This window comes from Metopolophium dirhodum, chromosome 9 (assembly GCF_019925205.1).
Source record: "Metopolophium dirhodum isolate CAU chromosome 9, ASM1992520v1, whole genome shotgun sequence".
NCBI classification, from domain to species: Eukaryota; Metazoa; Arthropoda; class Insecta; order Hemiptera; family Aphididae; genus Metopolophium; species Metopolophium dirhodum.
The window spans coordinates 3,996,686-4,015,858 of record NC_083568.1 but is presented as its reverse complement, the minus strand read 5'-3'; the positions used below and the strand labels follow the sequence as shown (position 1 = coordinate 4,015,858).

Below are 19,173 nucleotides of genomic sequence, written 5' to 3'. Positions count from 1 at the left end.
GTTGAGCTTATATCTACTTAAAAGATTTACGAAGTGAATACAAATATTATAGATTTCTTCCTGGAGAGGGGTAAATGCATTAAGGGCCCACTAGGGATTGTGATGCTTTCTGGCCTATGGTTCTACACGCGCTGCACTGTTTATAAAATAGGTAGTAAATACCCTGTAGTTAATCTAAAAACACGAGAACAATTTATATGCTTCTTTAATAATGATTAAAAAAAAAATCACACACCGTCTATGTGTACGCTTTCGTGTGAAAAACTGTACTTTTTGAAAAAAACCTCAGATTACATTCGCCTTACCTATTCGTTCGTGACAAATATTTTATACGTTAGTTCTAGTTGTGATTTTTAAACAAAGAGAGAGTGGGAATTCCTTCATAAAAGTATGGTCTGATGTACGCAAGAAAAATGCACCAGTGGCATTTGGGACGAACAAAAGTTCCGTCAGCCCTGTAAGTTGTAAGGTAGATTTTTTAATATGTAGAAAACACATTGTTCGTGGAAAACAATGACCATCATTATAATAAATAAATATTCAATACTACGAGTAGGTACCGACGCATATTCACATATTATTATCATTCAATATTTTAGTAATAAATAACAAAATACAATTACTTTACTTACATAATATTATTATGGGTATTATAATGATAAATAAATTTGAAAATCACGTTTTGCCAAATCAAATTACCAAAGTGTACAACAAATTTAATAATTTCTCTTTTTTCTCTGAACGTGGTTGGAGGAACTCTTTTTACTTGTAGTTTGTACAGTGGTGTTGTTCCAGAAACAAATTTAAAAAATACGATATTTTAATCAATTCTATAATTTGTTATAATTTAATATCTAATAATGTTATACCAATGGAATGCATTACGCAATTTATGATAATATATTAGTTTTATCTTTTGAACAGTTAGTGAAAACTTACAAAATATTGTGAGGCAATCAATTGTGATTTAAAATAATTAAAAACGGATTATTGTTTTCAAAGTAGCAAATAGTTGCAGTCTATGCGAATAGTTTATTAATACCTAGCATAAGTATTTAGTATTTAGTATTAAGTATTTAGTATTTAGTATTTAGTATTAAGTAACGTTTAAATATACACAAATATTATCAGTATTTGTGAATCGTGGTCTGTAGTTAGGTAGGTACTATACCTACCTATAAGTGTTATAATTGCAGTAATATTTCAGCAAAAGTGTCATAATACATACAAAAAAGTTCATTGCAATTGTGTTATCTGCTTAAATTTGGTTCATACTACTTGCGTCCGAAATTATAATCAGCAGATAAGTTACGTTCGAATAAAAAAGGTTCACAAAAGGTCATAAGTTATTTGCATCCCGGTGTGCGTTTTTATTTAATCTAGATGCGTCCCTAACTATTGATATTATAATTAATTGGTTTATAATAATATTATATATAAAATATTAAGAATAGGTACCAAAATCGTATTGCTTAAATTAAACTAACAGAATGATATAAATCATAATTTATAATTCTTATTGTTATAATTTTTACAAAAAATACCTACACAAAGATAACTATATACCTATATAGGTACCTAATAAAATGTGTTTGAAAAAATACATACGTCAATTCTTATTTTTTTTTTTTTTTTTTTATTGGTCTTGAAATCTATACAATTTCTGCTTCGACAACTTGGTCATTAGCATGGGCGTCAATTCTTAGTTAATATAAAGAGTAGCAAAATAATAATATATATTCTTATACAGGTTAACATTTTTAATTTATTTTTTTTTGACTAAAACCAAAAAATAATCATAATAATAATTATTATAATTTATTATAATTGAATTGTAACTCTATTACGATTTCTTTACACGTGTTATCATGAAATTAATTTTATCATGATACCTAATCAAAAATAAAATATATTATGTTATGTGACGAGTTTGTTTTACAAAAATATAGTTACAATTAATTACAATAAATTATTCCTATTATTTTGTGTTTTTTTGTTTGTCTGGTGTCGCTATAATATAGCGGCACCAGTATAGCACACCAACCCTGTTAAAATGTACGGCCCATCGTCATGGTATAACGGTTTAACCAACAGCATGCAAATTTTAATTTTGGCCATGCTAATTACACGTTAATATTGCTGACATAAACAAAAAAAATATATATTTTGTAAAAGAGCGGGACAAATGGCGTGTATACGAACAGTGAGTTTTTTTCCCCCGCGATGCGGATGAGATTATGATATTATAACCGAAATTAACATTATACCATATATTTATTTCGAATGAATTTCGGATTCGAACAACAATTCGGTACCCTTTTCCATATTTTCTAAATATTATGTTATGTCCACCGAGTCCTCTCCAAAAACGCGGCTAACACGGCACAGTACTGCGGCTAACACACGTCACCCGGGTCGTGAAGTATTTTTTTTTTATCGATGTGTCTGAATCAAATCCGTCTGCTATCGACCTTTGACGAAATCAGAGCTTTTGAATTGAGAAGACATACGACATAAATAGTATCGTTATGTCTTATATACTCGAAAACGTGCTATAATATTATTGTCGCGTTATTATCGATGATAAATATTAACTATTATTATTTTTTTTTTTTACCATCGTTGAAATAAAATACATTTTGGTTACACCATTGTTCATTTTTTTTATAACGATATCATATTATTTTTTTTGTGACAACACACTTTCTCGTCCGCCTTCGTTCCGGTAAATAAAACTCTACGGTGCCGGTATATACGTACAATATTAATAATGAGATTTCGTCTCGCGATTTAGACGGTCAGTGTCGTGGAGTGCTCTTACCGGATTTCCGGTGTCGTAGTTTGCCACTAGTCGCCTCGAACAAACAACTCAGCGCAGCGTTCACGCCGTCCACCATCTCCGTGCTCGGTACCGGACACCGAGTGCCGTCAGGTTGCTTGAGTATCCAATCCGCGTAGGGAAGGCTTTTGGCGCAATCGCATTCTTCGTCGGTCTCTCCGGAGACGTCTGAATCGCAGCCGATCGAAACCCGATTGTTTTCCGGTCGCGATGACGTCATGTCGATGAACAAAAATACGCTCGTATTGTACCGAATATACCGCGGTATAGTGTAAAACGAAGTATGTCTGCGATGAGTTTACAAGCTGGTGTCTTGATATAATATTATTTACTTATTCAATTTTAGTAATTTTACTTAGGCATGTATCCCACGCACTAACGACTGTACGCCAATCGATGTTGTCGTATCGTAGGTAACATTCAATGTTATTTTGAGCTTTACCGGAAATTATTGTTATTATAGGTACATATTATTAGGTGTATAATAATATTATGTTCGTCATAAACGTTTAAATAAATATCACCAACGGACATACACGACATAATACCTCGCTTTACCAATCTATTATTCAATAAAATAAATTATATAGGTAATATTTCTTCACTATTGTTGTTTAGTATTATAATATTTTTTTTTTTTTTTTTTTTTTTTTTTTATTGGGTAACCCGCGGCAACATAGGCCATTGGGTGTGGGGAGGGCACTGTAGGTTTTTATATTGGGTAGGTTTGGTAGGTTTTATATTGGGTAGGTTGGTACACGTGTGTGTTGTGTTTGGCAGAATTTCTAATGGGGCACCCGTAGGTTTCTGCCGTGCCCCGGGGTGGGGGGATGGCGGCACTTGTTCTCCGGACACCGTGACTTGCACGGAGAAAAATGCCGCCCAGTGGTCGAGGATCGAACTCGGACCGGCTGTGCCGAATCCGTCGCGTTAGACCACTCGGCCACCTCGTCCCCCAATATTATTATAATATTATACTATCTATGTGTATGTGATACTCGAGAAAGAATAATGTGCGATTTGATATTGTTATCTTGGGAGTTATGACGTTATTTTATAATATCATTAGAAATAATAAAATTAGTGTTGCCGAACAAACTGTCTGTTACCGCCTGGTAAATTCAAGGAAAAGTACAGTGTAAAAGAATATTTTGACTTCCTCGAGTTTCTATGTAGTATGTAGGTAAAATATAATATACTAGACTAAAGTTAAATATAAACAATAATTACACTGGCTAATCGAATTGACTTCAATGAGAGGTAAACAGTAAACACATAAATTATACAAGTCACGGCACATATTATAATATTTAGAATAACAGCTGTTGTTGTATATTGGTAGTAGAAGATTTATACTTAGTTCGTTGGTTGGTACCTCTGTTATAGTATGGAATCTATGTCGAAAAATACCATAATATAATATTTCTCGGTAAAAAGTTGATGAAAAATTCTGAGCGATGTGGTGTACCTACAGTGGTAGTGAGGAGTGTACTTGTTTTTACATAGTGATGTCTGCGTTTTTTCTCTACTAAAAACACTCGTTTTCGCTGAAGTGAAAAGTGTCATGCAAAGCACTTCTGCAGATTGAAAAATGAATAGGTACTGCAGTTTGTATTCTATAGTGCATAGGTAGAAGAGGTATAGTTCTCGAAAAAATCTCAAGACACTAAAACTTAGGTGGGTATTTTTTAAATGTTACAATCATAATATTATAGTCATGAGAAAATCGTGTAAACCGTAAAACAATAACGAAGGATTAAAAGCGCGCATTTTTAACTACACATTGGCCATTTTATCGGTCTATAGTAAAACCGAACGTCACTCTGAATCGTTTTACCGGCACTGTACGTTATAACAGCCATGTTCATATTTTAAGAAAAAATTCCATACATGGCTAACGTCCTGAAAAAAGTGATCAAAACGAGACGACGAGTTCTCTCGTTGTATTTCACTTTATTTTAGGTAGGTACATTAAATCTTACTTATTTACGTGGGTATATGTTTTTCCGTTTTCTCTGGTCCTTTATTGTAATACGATTCCACATAGTTGCATTGTAAATATAAAAATGTAACCGTACAGATTCGATGTAGATACGTATATAAATACTGGACATAAAACCTCGAATACATAGTAAAAAATAAAATTAAAATCGCTATGGTTTGTGTCGGTATCCAGGGCAACATCGATGATCAGGCACATCGGAAATATAAAAAAGGTATCCCATATTATGATACACGAGTAACGCACCTTATGGAGACATAAAAAATTGTGCATTTTTCACTTGTCGAATAGGCAGGGTCGATGTTGACCAGATCTTCAGCTAGGGGACGTTAAGCCGCGATCGTACTATGTAATTATAGATTCAGAAAAGGCATTCGATTCACTTGGTCCGCCTCTAAAGGCCATAATGTCGTACTATTGTTTTTTATTTGACAATAATGGTAAACCAAAACATTTCTGACCAGATTAGATTCAGTTTATGTTGTGTTTGAAACATGATATGAGTACAGAGGTCACAGTAATACAGCAAGATACATTTTTAAAACTTAATTTACGAGTTGTACATAATATAGAACAAAACTTGAATATTATTATTTTAATATTGTATAGTAATTTCTATTCCTAAATTTAACGGTAATAAAATAAGTACCTAATAACTTATTTTTGTTTTGATATTAGTGTTATGTGCTTTGAAAAAAGCTGTAAAAAAAATTGATTTTTTCAAAGCTGTTGAACATAATTTTTGATTCAGTACTACAATGTATACATAGGTATGATGTTCAAAACGAGAATTTTCACGTAAAACCAGTTTTTGAAAAAATCGATTTTCTTATTTTGTGGTATTTCAAACAGACAAATATACTATAACTATATATAATAACAGTAAATACTTGAAATGTTCACCAAATGTTTATATAAGTATTTTCTGTATACATAGTATTATAATTTAAAAAATAAAAATATATTGAATCTTTTTGAGATATTTTTAGACATGTGAACATTTTTTTTTATTTGTTTTAAAAGTCGTCAACATTTTTTTCTGGGTGAAAACCTTGAAAATTGTATACAAAGTTCCGCTCAAGTTGTTTTTATTACTGGAAAATAAAATAAAAGTTGAGCGTTATTGTACGAATATTTTTATATGAGTGAAGTTTAAATTTTGATGAACTTGAATATTCACGCGTAAAATAACGATTTCACAACAAAAAATGTTCTGCTTTTGTTATAACTCAAAAATAAATAACCATAGATGCTTGAAATTGTCCATAGTTATACATACTATAATTTTTAAAATATTTTGAAATAATTTACAGACATTTGATATCTTTGATTTTTTTTTTCTTTAAATGTCAATAAAAATATTTTTGCTCGGTTAAAACGCTTGAAAATGTTTTACAAGGTTCCTCTTGCGACGTTTTAATAAACATTTAAAAAGATTATAAAGATACATGAGCAACATTTTATTTTATAAATATTTGAATTTCAAATTTTACAGTATTTGTTATTGAACATTGGTGAAGTATTTTCCAGTTAAATATTTATAAAATGTTTTACTGAGAAGGCTTGATAATTTAATTCAACGTTTCCCATAAGTATATGGGACCAAATAATCTAATAAAATGTTTTAACAAAAAATTTTTAGACATTTAAAGTTCAAATTTTGACAAAATTATAGATATTTAAATAAAGAATAACGATTTTAGTTATTTTGTTATCATTCAAAAGTATTATTCTGACTTGAAACTTGTATGTAATATTATTATATTTTACTAATATGACATATTTTTAAAAATATTAAAACTAATTTTAAGCCTATTTAGTCCGTATTTCAACTACCGTATTACTAATAGTAAAATAAATTACTATATATTGCAATCTAAATATATCAATATCATAATATATAAAAATGTATATGCTGACACACCCATTTTAGTTAAAAATATCGATTTTGTATGCAATGATTTATCATTGAATTATAATTGTACACATACATTACAATTTACAATTACAGTGATTCACTGAGTGACGAGGTAGGCTTGAAACCTATACTGTACAGCTGAGCAATTCTTCTTCTTCTTCTCCTTCGTATGTGCCTTCACAGCTTTGCAAGAGTTTTGGCTGCCAACGTCACTGATCTTCAATAATCGCGATCCTGTATCTTTCCTTTTAATCTGTTACCTCTAGTTTGTCTATATCTTGTTGCACTCCATCCATCCATCCATCCATCGTTTCTTGGGTCTGTCTCTAGGTCATCTACCTGTTGGTTTGTTGTATGTATTCAATTGCAGCTTCATTTGTTTTCTCTCGTCTCATTGTTTGTCCAAACCATTGAATTCTTTAGCCCTTCGCGTGGGCGCCCGGGAATTGGGCCACAGTCAACCTTTTTTCAAAAAAAATGGTAATAGGTCCATTACAGTTTTACATTTATAACAGATAGACCCGGTAATTGGGACACTATTTTCAACGGTTTTTGTTATTGTATCTGGTAATTGGGCCGCTAAATTAATATGTCATATAAAAATTGCTTATTACAAATTGAAATTTCCTATGTTCGTTAAAATCTATTGAAGTTGACACTTTCGAATACTGTGCAAAGCATTTTTATCAATTATTTTCTATTTATGCTTATAAAGATTATTCATATTATGTTCCTTTAGTATTTTGTCTACTTCAAGACAAGCAAAAAGATACTTATATAAAAACATGAAAATTAAATTATCCTTTATTGATTTGATCATGGTTTACAATTTAAGTCAACAAAAGTTACTGTCGGTGTAAAGACTTCACAAGAAGGAATTAAGCATAGGTATACATGTGCTGGCATGTAAATTATAGGATGTCGATTTTACGTTGCTCAATCATAATGGTGAAAAATTCAGGCTGTAAGCTTAAGTAAAGAATATAAAGATAATACTTCTGAAATAGGTAAATGGCTAGGAAATATATTTGGAATTTTATTTTGAAATCCAAAAGAAGCAGGTAACTGCGTTGTAAGGGACTTTGTAAGTGATAGATGCCACAGAACAATAAATTTAACAACATTTTCCAATTTTATTTTTGACACATATTTGTTTGACGATGCTATTACCCTCACCCCATCGCGTAAATTAATGTATTAGAAAAATAATAATAAACGTTATATATTCGTATATTTTTATGCTATACATCACATTTATGGCCCAATCCCCGCGTACACTTTAAAATTATAGATTTCATTTGTGGCCCAATGCCCTATTAGTAAAATGTAAATAAATATTTTATACGAAGCAGGTAGATAAAATATGCCCCAATTACCGACCATCATAACTTGTTACGAAAGGTACTTTGGCGATTTCCCTTATTTCTTTGTTTCTTCTTCTACACCATCTGTTTATTCCGGTATCAAAAACTGGTCCACATATTGTTCTTGGACTCTTGGTACTGTATATTCTCAAATTATTTGAGTTTTCGTTCAATTTACACTGTCATCAGCCATACTTCACACCAATTATAAGTTAACGTTGGCCTTACAATACTCATGTACAGGCGTACTTTTGTTCCTCTAGAGAATAGTTTTGACTTGAAATATTTTATTAGTGCAAAAAAGTTCCTTTTCGCTTTGAGCAAGCGACTGTTTATTTCGGTGTTCCAGCCGTTGTTACCGGCGATTGTTACTCCTAAAATACTTGAAGCTCTGGGCTTTCTCAAAAACATAGTTATCTACTGTAAGGTCTTCTTCACTTCTTACAGGCAACGTTTTCATTACTTTCGTTTTCTCCTAATTTATTCCTTGACCAATCCATTTTGCTTCATGCTACCGCTGATCAATTATAGTATAACAATTAAACGAACTAGGTATACAAAATATGAAAATTAAATGTCAAAATAAATAAAATTATTTATTAAAAGTATTATATTATCCTACACAGTTATAACTCATAACAATATATTCTTTATTTAGAATTAAAATAAATTAATATGCTAATTATTAAAAATGAATAACACTTTTTGGGTACTTATAAATTCGCAAGTCATAATACCTAATTACATCCTATAAAATAATAAAATATAAAAATATACCTACTTATGATAGGTTATAAATTACTAAAAGTTTAAAAACTAAATTAGTTGAAGTATCAATATGAAATTAATATTGACGACATTAGTTATGAATTTAAGTTTCAACCATATAGTAATAAAGTCTGATCACAAGAATAAAACATAATATAAGTAGCTTAAAATGTTTTGTTTATAAGACCGTAGAGCCACAATTCACAAATGAGGAATGGAACAATTATTAATATAATATGGGTAAAATGTATAAAGTAACAGCATAGGTCATAGATGCCCCGTGGCATAATTTATTGATCGAAGGTAATACTGAATATCGTTTTCAGAAATGGTTAGAATAATATGATACGTTAATAAAATATAAAGTATTATTAAATATTTTTGAGTCCGCGAATCGGATTTTCAACGTCCGTTTATATTTTACAAGAAGAAAAAATAACTGGGTAAATATAATAATATGTTATTAACTCTATGATTTTTGTAGACGAACACACTATAATATTAAACAGATAATTTAAGGGATAAGGAATGAGGATTGAGGAAATAAATTGTTATATTGTATACGTTATCTATTGATCCCCCCCTGCCACCCTTGGCTGCGCCATTAGTTATCGTCGTTAGCATCACACCATCACTAAAATAATAATTTTCGATAGGAAAAAAATTTAATTTATAAATAAATCAATTATTGTTGTGTTCAGATAAGATATTGTGCCGCATTTTAAGAAATTAATTCTTGTTGGATTTACAAAATAATATTATCTGGAACTAACTGGAATATTAACTGTCTTTTTAACTGGAATATTATCTTACGTTATAAAGTTGTACCTACACCTATTCATTCGAACGAATGACTATTCCGACTGTTCGTGACGAATCATACAAGCACCCGTCGGATACAACCGTTTAGCAGCGCCAATTAGTAAATTCGTGGGACACTCAAATCGTATTTATCGTGCAGTATGCCAACACCGCAATTCGCGAACAACTTAATATTGCTTTTAAGTTTTTTTTTTATTTTTTAAATCAGCGTCAGTTCAGTGGTTGTCGAATACGGTAGATCGCAACACGGATCGGTGATAATGATTATGCCGAATGATGACGATAATAATAATAATACTAATAATACTAATACAACAGAGACACGCTGGAACGTTAAGAAGGTATTATATTATATTAATTATAGCGTTTTATTTATCTTCGAGTAAAATTAATTTTATTACATTTACCAAACTTTGAATTATAATTTAGAGGCATAACATAATTTTATATTAAATATGAATTTAACTAATAACTGATTTTGTAGTAGGTGTATATAGCTACTGACAACTTGATATCAATAATATTATTAATTTATACTACACAATATTAAAAACCATGCTGGTAGTATGCATAATCTTTACTAAGCTGACTATGGTATTATAATTAATACCTATACCTTTATTATTGTAATTATTATTGGAATTGACGACATATAAGTAAACACAATACATCACAGACAGTCGACTAATGACGGAGATTTTCCGAAAGCACCGTCCCAAGTAACAACACAGTTTGTCAGTTTCAACTATGAGCGCCTATAATATGATACTTAGACCCATCTTGTACGACTTTATTATGTCCTAACATTATCGTTCCGCGCGAAATCCCGTTTTCCGCGGCGTTCGTTAAACAAGAGCGTGTCATTATAATAATCCGACAAAGTTCCCGTGGACTGTAAAAAATAATATAAATAATATAATATGTGTGCACATATGTGTGTGTGTATTTTATATACTTCTCGTGTGTCACCAAGGATCTCCCGGCATATTATTATTAGGTTTTCCTTCTTTCAGTGTTTTTTCCCTTCCTTTTCTTCCCTTTGAGAACCCAAGCAGCGTAAGTGTTATCCGCGTACGCAACAAGATCCGTCCGACATCGCATTGCGCCTCGCCGCCGACACCGTCGCGGGCGTGTACATAGCGCGCGCTCACAAACACACACACACACATAATATACACTGTTCAAGGTCTGCGTAAATAGTCGCTCCCTGTAATTACGTTCGCATTCAATGTGTGTGCCGACGTTGACCTTTTATTAAAATCGAAAATATTGACGTTTCATTCTTCAAAATGTCAAAAAGCAAATGGCTGGCCGTTTTGGATTTATGGGTTCCGTGTTAAGGGCAGGGATCCCGCCGAACGCACTCGCACGGTGGCTCAGATTGTTTTTGTACACTGTACTACACAGCACGACAATAAAACATAAATAAATTATCGTCAAAAGTGAAATCTGATAAAACATTTACCGTCAGAAATAAAACAACCCACGTGTGCCAATATACCGCTGTAGGTACATATTATATTAGTATATTTCAATGCATTATAAAATGTCATTGAGGCGTACCTACCGCGGAGCAGTAATGATTGTGTTATCGTATCATGTTAATATTTTTACTTTTAATTTTGGTATGAACAAAAAGTAAATATACATAATATAATAATGTGAAAAGAGTAAGTAAGCAATTCTTTTTATCCACCATCCATCAAATCTTTTTTTTTATCTAAAATTTAAGATTGTTTATGGTTTAAAAATTTATACGAACGTGTAGGTATGTATTCTGAAATATATAGATGCATTTTCTTTGTAAATATTTATTCTTTTCCTCAAAGAACTTTCTAGTGGATGTATAATAATCTGAAATACTTGAACGAATTCAAAAAGATTGATTTACGATAAAACTGCGTTATAATGAAATCATGATACGCATATCCTTTATAATTATTTATTATTCAGTGACATTTAAAATACAAAGGCTTCCAATTTTAATTCAACGATACATATGTTAATACTAATACTTCGAATTAAATTTAATACGTACTAAAATTATTAATTTATATAGGAGCAACTATAGCGACATTTTCTGGGGAGGGAGGGTTGGCTAAAATTGTATCAGCAGCATAAGCCCTGACAGTTAATATTTTAAACCAAAATATGATTTAAAAATCGGGGGGGGGGCTACGGGTAATATAGGAGGCTTAACCCCCCAAGCCTGGCTAATTGTGCCTATGGAGCGGTATCCACGTGTCCACATTTTTATTTTATGTACTAAGGATAATAATCCTTGGTTATAGTTTTAAATATATTATGGGGGCTATGCTGATTTGAAAATGACAGTACCTATTTAATATTAATAAATAATTATAAAAATTGTGAGTGTAAAATTATTAGACTAAATATTACGTACCTACGTAGCTAAATATTACGTAGTGATTACTGATTAATTAAAATTTCAACTAAGATGCATTAACATTTTAAAAACAATAATCTGTTTAGTAATTCACAGAAGAAAAAATGGTTCTCATTTAAAAAGAAAACGTTTATACAGGACACTCTTTAAAAGTTATGAAAAAATCTAAGAGTCTATGTATAAAGTCTTTAAGTACACTTAACAGTTCCAACATTCAGGATTTTAATAAATGCATTATTTACTTTTATTTATTATATAATATAATATTACACAATGTGTTAACATATAAAATGTGAATATAAGTATGATAGGGGGAAATGAAGATGCTTGATGCGAATCACCCTTAAACGTTCAAAATCATATTCATATTACAAAATAAATGTATATGATTGTGTCGTCCAACACTTATATTAAAAGGATAATAATATAGCGTTAAGTCGTCTGATCTATACATAGCGTCTTTTTAAGCCATTATTATTTTTTTTTCGTTATAACTTCTTTCCTTGACTTTGATACAGGTAAGATGCCACGGCGGGATCCATGACAATATAAAAAAACCAATTTTGCCTGTCGGCCACCCGTCGGCTTATCCAGAACGGTTTTTAGCCGCTTCTGTTGACCAAAACCAGAAGACAGTTGAGCGGTAAAAAATACACACACACATAAACACACATACACGCACGCAGTTCAATTTCAGTATATTTCCAATTGTTTTCGCATAACTATTTAGTACGAGTTATCCGACCTAGTTATAAGAGGAGTAGGTATATATATTTTAAATAGACCGAAATGTAAACTTAGTTATTGTGATAATATTCAATAGCAAATATTACTTCTATTTGAATGAGAATTGCGCAATTCTAAAATTGGATATTACATTACTCGCAGCTTGTTTATATACGAAATATGAATACCACAATAACAGTAAACCTACCTAATAATATTTAGTACATTGTAAAACCTATAAGAACATCGGGACTTTCTTAGAATAAAAAGATATTGATACAAGCCATGGATTTGAACTAATGATGTGTAGGTACTGCAACGAAAACGTTAATTGTAAACTATTAGGTGAAATATATTATCAATTTTTTTTTTTTTTTAGGGTTAAGGCTTCGACTGCTCAGGTCATTAGCCTATGGTACTGTAGGGGGGGGGGGGGGGTACTGTAGATTTATATTATCAATTATCATTGCTCAAAAAATTAGTATCTTGTTAATAAATATTATTATAAATTATTGGCATGACATTTGGAAGTAAACTTTAATAAAAAGACGAATGTAAATTAAAATAAGTAAAACTTTTTTGTTCATAAAACTAATGATAGTGGTGATAATTCTAACTATAATAACATTAATAATAGGTAATACTATTCCAAAAAAAATATTTAATACGGTGTTTTTGGTTCTTGACACTCCTCTCTACATTTTTTTAATTATTTTAATGTTACTTCAAATTGCAGTGTGATATTTGTTATTTTGCTCGTATGATTGCTTTGAGAGATCAATACCGTTTCAGAAAGAGCAATAATATCATCTTTGACATCCGATCTGTCTCACGATTTAGTTATTATCGTGACGAGTATGTCAATGTACACCGAAATTCGATTACTTTTTTTGATTGGAAATCTTTGTGTGGAATTCTTTTGATCTTATAGAATATTATATTATATCATCTTTAATAATATGTGAATCATCAATAGCGTTGAAGTCAACACCAAATGGATATGTGTGTTGGCGTATCCGTGTTTCTATTTTCGAATATTGAGTAGAATTTAAATGAAAATAGGTATTAGGTACTTATAATTGCATTAAAATTTCAATTTTAATTACAACAGTTTACACGTTAACCGGTTATCATGATTCGTTGGATGATTTGAATCATTTAAACAATATTATTAAAAAATAAATTCAGGGTTACTCCGTACCCCCGCCCTCCAATCTACGAGACTCTTAGAACTTAGGGTCCACGGACCACCTGCAGTTACGAGCCACCGTACTAGAGCGAATATTCTGAATCCGTGGTCTCGGTATATTGTTAGGTACCTAACTTTCTGTCACGCCATAGGTATTTAGAAGATTATTGCTGGGAGTGCATTTAATTCATTGTATTAAACTTTATGTTTTGTATTTATTTTTACTTCTAAACTTCAATACTTATTCTATTAACTTTACAATACAGTACATATTTTTTAATCTTTTTATTATATTTTGCATAATATGTATCATTATATTCATATTTTATTATCGACGAGATTAAACAAAACCTTTTATTTAAAAGGATGACCTCTTGGTATATAAAGTTAGTGGTGAATAAAATAGTTGAAAGTTGAAACTTTGAAAGACTGTTGCTCTGTTCTGAATACCTATCATCATGAAAAATGTCTATTGTTGTTAACAAAAAAATTAAAAATAAATTGCAATGTGTATTATAATATTGGTGGTAGCATTATTTATGTTTACTTTTCATGATATTATGCTTATAGTTTACTCGAGTAATTAATAAAATTAAACAATGTTTTTGAATTCTCAGGTAAAATAAATAAACTACTTATAACTTATAAGGACAGAAACAAAGTCAATAAATTAATGAAAAATAAAATATATTTTGTTGATGTTGCTACTTCTAGATCATTATTTCTTCATTAGATGAAGACGATCAGTAAGATCGTTAACTGACTCTTTAAGATTCTATTTTATCTATAGTAAAAACCTTTTTATTACACACCTGGTTAGTTTGTTAGTGTTAAAAATCTTTATTTAAAGTATACGTAGGCTAAATAAAAATCAATTGTATGTTTCGACAGAAAAAAAAGTTAATGGTCACTTTTTTTTTTTTTTTATTGGGTAACCCGCGGCAACATAGGCCTTTGGGTGTGGGGGAGGGCACTGTAGGTCTTTAAATTGGGTAGGTTGGTACACGTGTGTGTTATGTTTGGCAGAATTTCTAATGGGGCACCCGTAGGTTTCTGCCGTGCCCCGGGTGGGGGGATGGCGGCACTTGTTCTCCGGACACCGTGACTTGCCCGAAGAAAAATGCCGCCCGCGGCCAAGGTATCGAACTCAGGTCGGCTGCGTCGCAGCCGACGCCTTAGTCCGCTCGGCCACTCCGTCCCCCCGGTCACTTTTTTTGTTGCAATAACATTTTTAAATTTTAAATTTAAACTATCGTAAAATGTTTTCATCTCCAAACAATTTAATATTTTTTTTTTCAAAATTCCATAAGTACTTACACTTACGTAAAATATTATGTAAATAAAAATAATATAAATTAATGAAGGCGGAAATTGTAATCAAATTCTTATAGTAACAAAAGTTACATAGGTACGTGAATCGGAAGATATATTATTTAGTTATAAATTCTCGAATTTTGATAGACGATAATTATTGTTCTCGTAATATATAATGAACGAGAAATTCAGCATTCCCGAACATTTACCGAACAACTTGTGGTGTATTGAAACGTTCAAATGTATAAAGTCCATTAAATTCCAGTAAAGTTATAACTTATAGATTATGAAACGCCTTTGTTCGTGACGGCCAAGCTCGGCGGCCGAATTTCCGTTTTGGATGGTATGTTTAAATAAGTTAACGAGTGCGTGCACAGACGGAACCACACGTTCGCCGTAACGATATATAATACCGTGTACACGAGAACTCATCTGGAAATACTGTCAAATCTATTCGAAACCACCAATATGTGACACGCGTACGACGGTATACGTCAAATTTAATAAAGACGAGACTGTTGTCGATGCTTAGCGATGTGATAATGATGATGACGTCGACGATGGCGTACTTATTTTTATTCTCTGTGTTACAATCGTTATATTATTATTATCATCGGCACCGTAATATTATAGGTATATATTTATTTTTTTCTTATTGCCTGCCCTCTTTTTTTATTATAATATAAGCGCTACGTGATTATTTTCCATGTATAATACTCGGGCCGCCATCACCACATAATATACAAAGTTTTGACAGTAAAGTATTATTTGTTATTATTACAATAGACCGGCATTTAGATTTTATTTTCAATATTAAGCCGAAAACTACTTGTCGATTCGTGTTAACGTATAGGTACGCATTTACAAAGTAAATTAATTTCAATTTCAATAATTAACTGATAACTCGTATCGTGTATTTTCAATTAATTATACATAATTTTATAGATATTTTAGTATTATTGTTTAATAGTAAGTTAATACTAATGTACTACGTTTATAAATCTGGTAATTTAACACCAATTTACATCAACATTAAATTCTATATCAAAAACTAAATAAAATTAAAAACAATTTAAGAAAATGATAGGTACCTAAATAAGTGAAATAGATATTAGTAACTAATAGTAAAAATAGTAATTAATAAAAAGTAGGTACAGTGGAAAAATATTTAAATTAACATAGATATACCTACATAATTTTTAAGAATCAAATTTTATAACATAAATATTCCTGGAAAAAATGTGTACTTACATAATTAATAAAATATTGGCTTTTTTATTATTCACAGCACACAAGACAAAAAATTACATTGAACATTAATTTGATTTTTTCAAGAAATAAATAGATTACACAATATAACACTAAATTAACTGAAAATGTACGTTTAAATTTGTATGTATATTTACTGTACAATGTACCTAAAAGTTCCCCCAAAACGTGCAAATAACTTACACCCCTATGATAACCGAACCAGTCATTTTATTTATATGTCTCTACCATTTACCCCATAAATGTTATACATAGTACAAACCACTATGGTTACTATACATATCGTTCTATTGTCCCATAAATACAGTATTAAATGAATTTTTTATTATATGTATTATATACATCATATATTTCGTTAATATTATTTATACCCATAACGATTTTGCATTATTATTTATTTCATTTTTTTTTTAAATATTAAATGTAAAAATGTAACATACAGACATATTTTGTTGAATATATTAATATGCATATAATAGACTATAAGATTTATTATTTTTTTTCGTATCTATTATATTATATTTATACATATACTGTTGAAGGAACTAAGATTATTAATTTATATCCAATTTCCGATTATTCGACATAATTTAAAGGTTTTAAAATCTTTCAGTCGTGATATTTTAAATTGCTGTTCGTACGATTTTATTGCGTGTAAATGTCGGATATCTACGTGAGAACAATTACAATTCACCTATTATAATATTTAATTTATTATTCAGTGGGTATATAATGTGATTTTCGGTATTAATGAAATATTTATCACGCAAGCTGCCTAAAATTAAAATTAAGTTTTAAACATAGGATTTAATATTGGATCGTCCATTAACCCTTGTTTAACTTGAAGCATTTTTATATTATATAACACAGTGATTTGTTTCTCGTTGATTGTCTATATTTGTTAATATTTATAAAAATGGTATCGTCAGTTTTCAGATATATTAAAAGGTTATATTTTTAATAGGACGGTTATTATCAGTCTACGTTTTATTTTAGTATATAAAATTAATTTACTGTTTACAAGCATTAATATCTTGGTGTACAAAATTGAGTGGAAAGGTACACTTTCGACGAGATATACAATTACCTAGGTACTCCTCTTTACAAACAATACATGTTTAGAGGTAACCCACATTTGGTCAATATTTGATATTGAAGTGTCTTGCGATAGACGATAGTGCTAGGGTATATAATATATTATTTTTTATTATGCCTCTTAAATGTGAGTATTAAGTACCTAATTTACCTGGACATTTTATAAGACGCCTAGGAATTATGTTGGTAAACGTACACGTAGAATTATTATTGATTTTAAGACAGTTTAAAACCTTTAAAATTCAGAAACCCAAAATTATCTTATTTATTTAAGACTACAACAATGAAATATAAAAAATGTCTGTATGTTTGTGTATTTTTGTTTCAGTTATATCAACAAATACCATATCATACCACACGAACATTAAAAATTATTTTTAATATAATTTTTGGGATAACGAAAACTGGAAGATAATCAAATAGTGTACTTATACAAGCTTAAGGCGATTTGAATACATTATTGTATAAATCAAAAAATATACATGTGTTTTAAAATATATATTATGTATATTACATCAAGGTTTTCACGGGTAAGTTTCTATTATTTTTTATTTATTTTCAGTTAATTTGTAACAAAAATACACATTTTAATATTGCACTAGATCTAGTGTCAACAAACTATAAATTATGTTTATGTTACAAATTTGAAATTTAAAAGTAGAAATTGAAAAGGTATCTACTGCGTAATGTTAAGCAACAAGCGCTATTCATATTATTTTCAAAACATTTATTTTATTGAACAATTGGTGTACATTTTACTGACAACATAAGAGAACCATGTGTCCATGTATTAACATTTTCTATGCATCTACTACCCATGATATAATTAGAATAAGAAATTCCCTTTACTACAATCATGTACTTCTTTAACTTTGAAACGAACATAGTTTAAAGTAGCGTAGTAATACATTTGAAACGGGTTTGTAGTTTATTTTCAAATAATAATCAGTATAATAATTAATAACTTTAAAGAATAAAATTAGTCGGTATACATATACTTGTTAAAAAATTAAAAGACATCTATTGGTACATCGCAACAATACAAATGAAATGATTGCTTAATAAAATATTATTATTTATATACATTGTACATGGCAATTACAATAGAATTATGTTAATTACGCTTATGTCTTGCTATTCATCAACAGTTTTCAGTACCTACAACTTTTAAATTATTTTTATAATTATTAAGATAACCGATGACATTTTATTTAGGCAACTGCTCGCGTGTAATATTTTACACCACATACAACATAGATAACCATCTTGACGCCATGCACATTATAGTGCTTTCAATATTATATTAAAGGTATTAATTAGGTATATATAATCTAAGACATCTCAAACAGACCTGTTGTCGCGTTGAAATTACGGTGTTCAGTTAGCGTCGGTCGGGTGTTTTTTAGTGGGGCGAGGGACAATACACCACATTGACAATATTAACGACCCATAAGAGAAAT

The 19,173-nt window shown here is 30.2% G+C and overlaps 2 protein-coding genes across 5 annotated transcripts in view; one reads left to right on the top strand and one right to left on the bottom strand.

The window, feature by feature from the left end:
• LOC132952267 (probable G-protein coupled receptor 21) overlaps positions 1-19,173 on the top strand; it is a 122,143-nt gene that overhangs the window by 52,944 nt on the left and 50,026 nt on the right. The window contains exons 1-3 of one of the 4 annotated variants that reach the window (XM_061024509.1): positions 9,726-9,851; positions 9,922-10,054; positions 18,042-18,243. The gene's annotated coding sequence lies outside the window, so the exon portion shown is untranslated. Of the gene's footprint in view, positions 1-9,725; positions 9,852-9,876; positions 10,055-12,734; positions 12,881-18,041; positions 18,244-19,173 lie in introns of those variants that run through there. The other 3 variants (XM_061024508.1, XM_061024510.1, XM_061024507.1) reach the window with 3 other exon arrangements.
• The window catches only part of LOC132952269 (phytanoyl-CoA dioxygenase, peroxisomal-like), a 119,412-nt gene that overhangs the window by 72,031 nt on the left and 28,208 nt on the right, over positions 1-19,173 (bottom strand). The gene's annotated exons all lie outside the window — the stretch shown is intronic.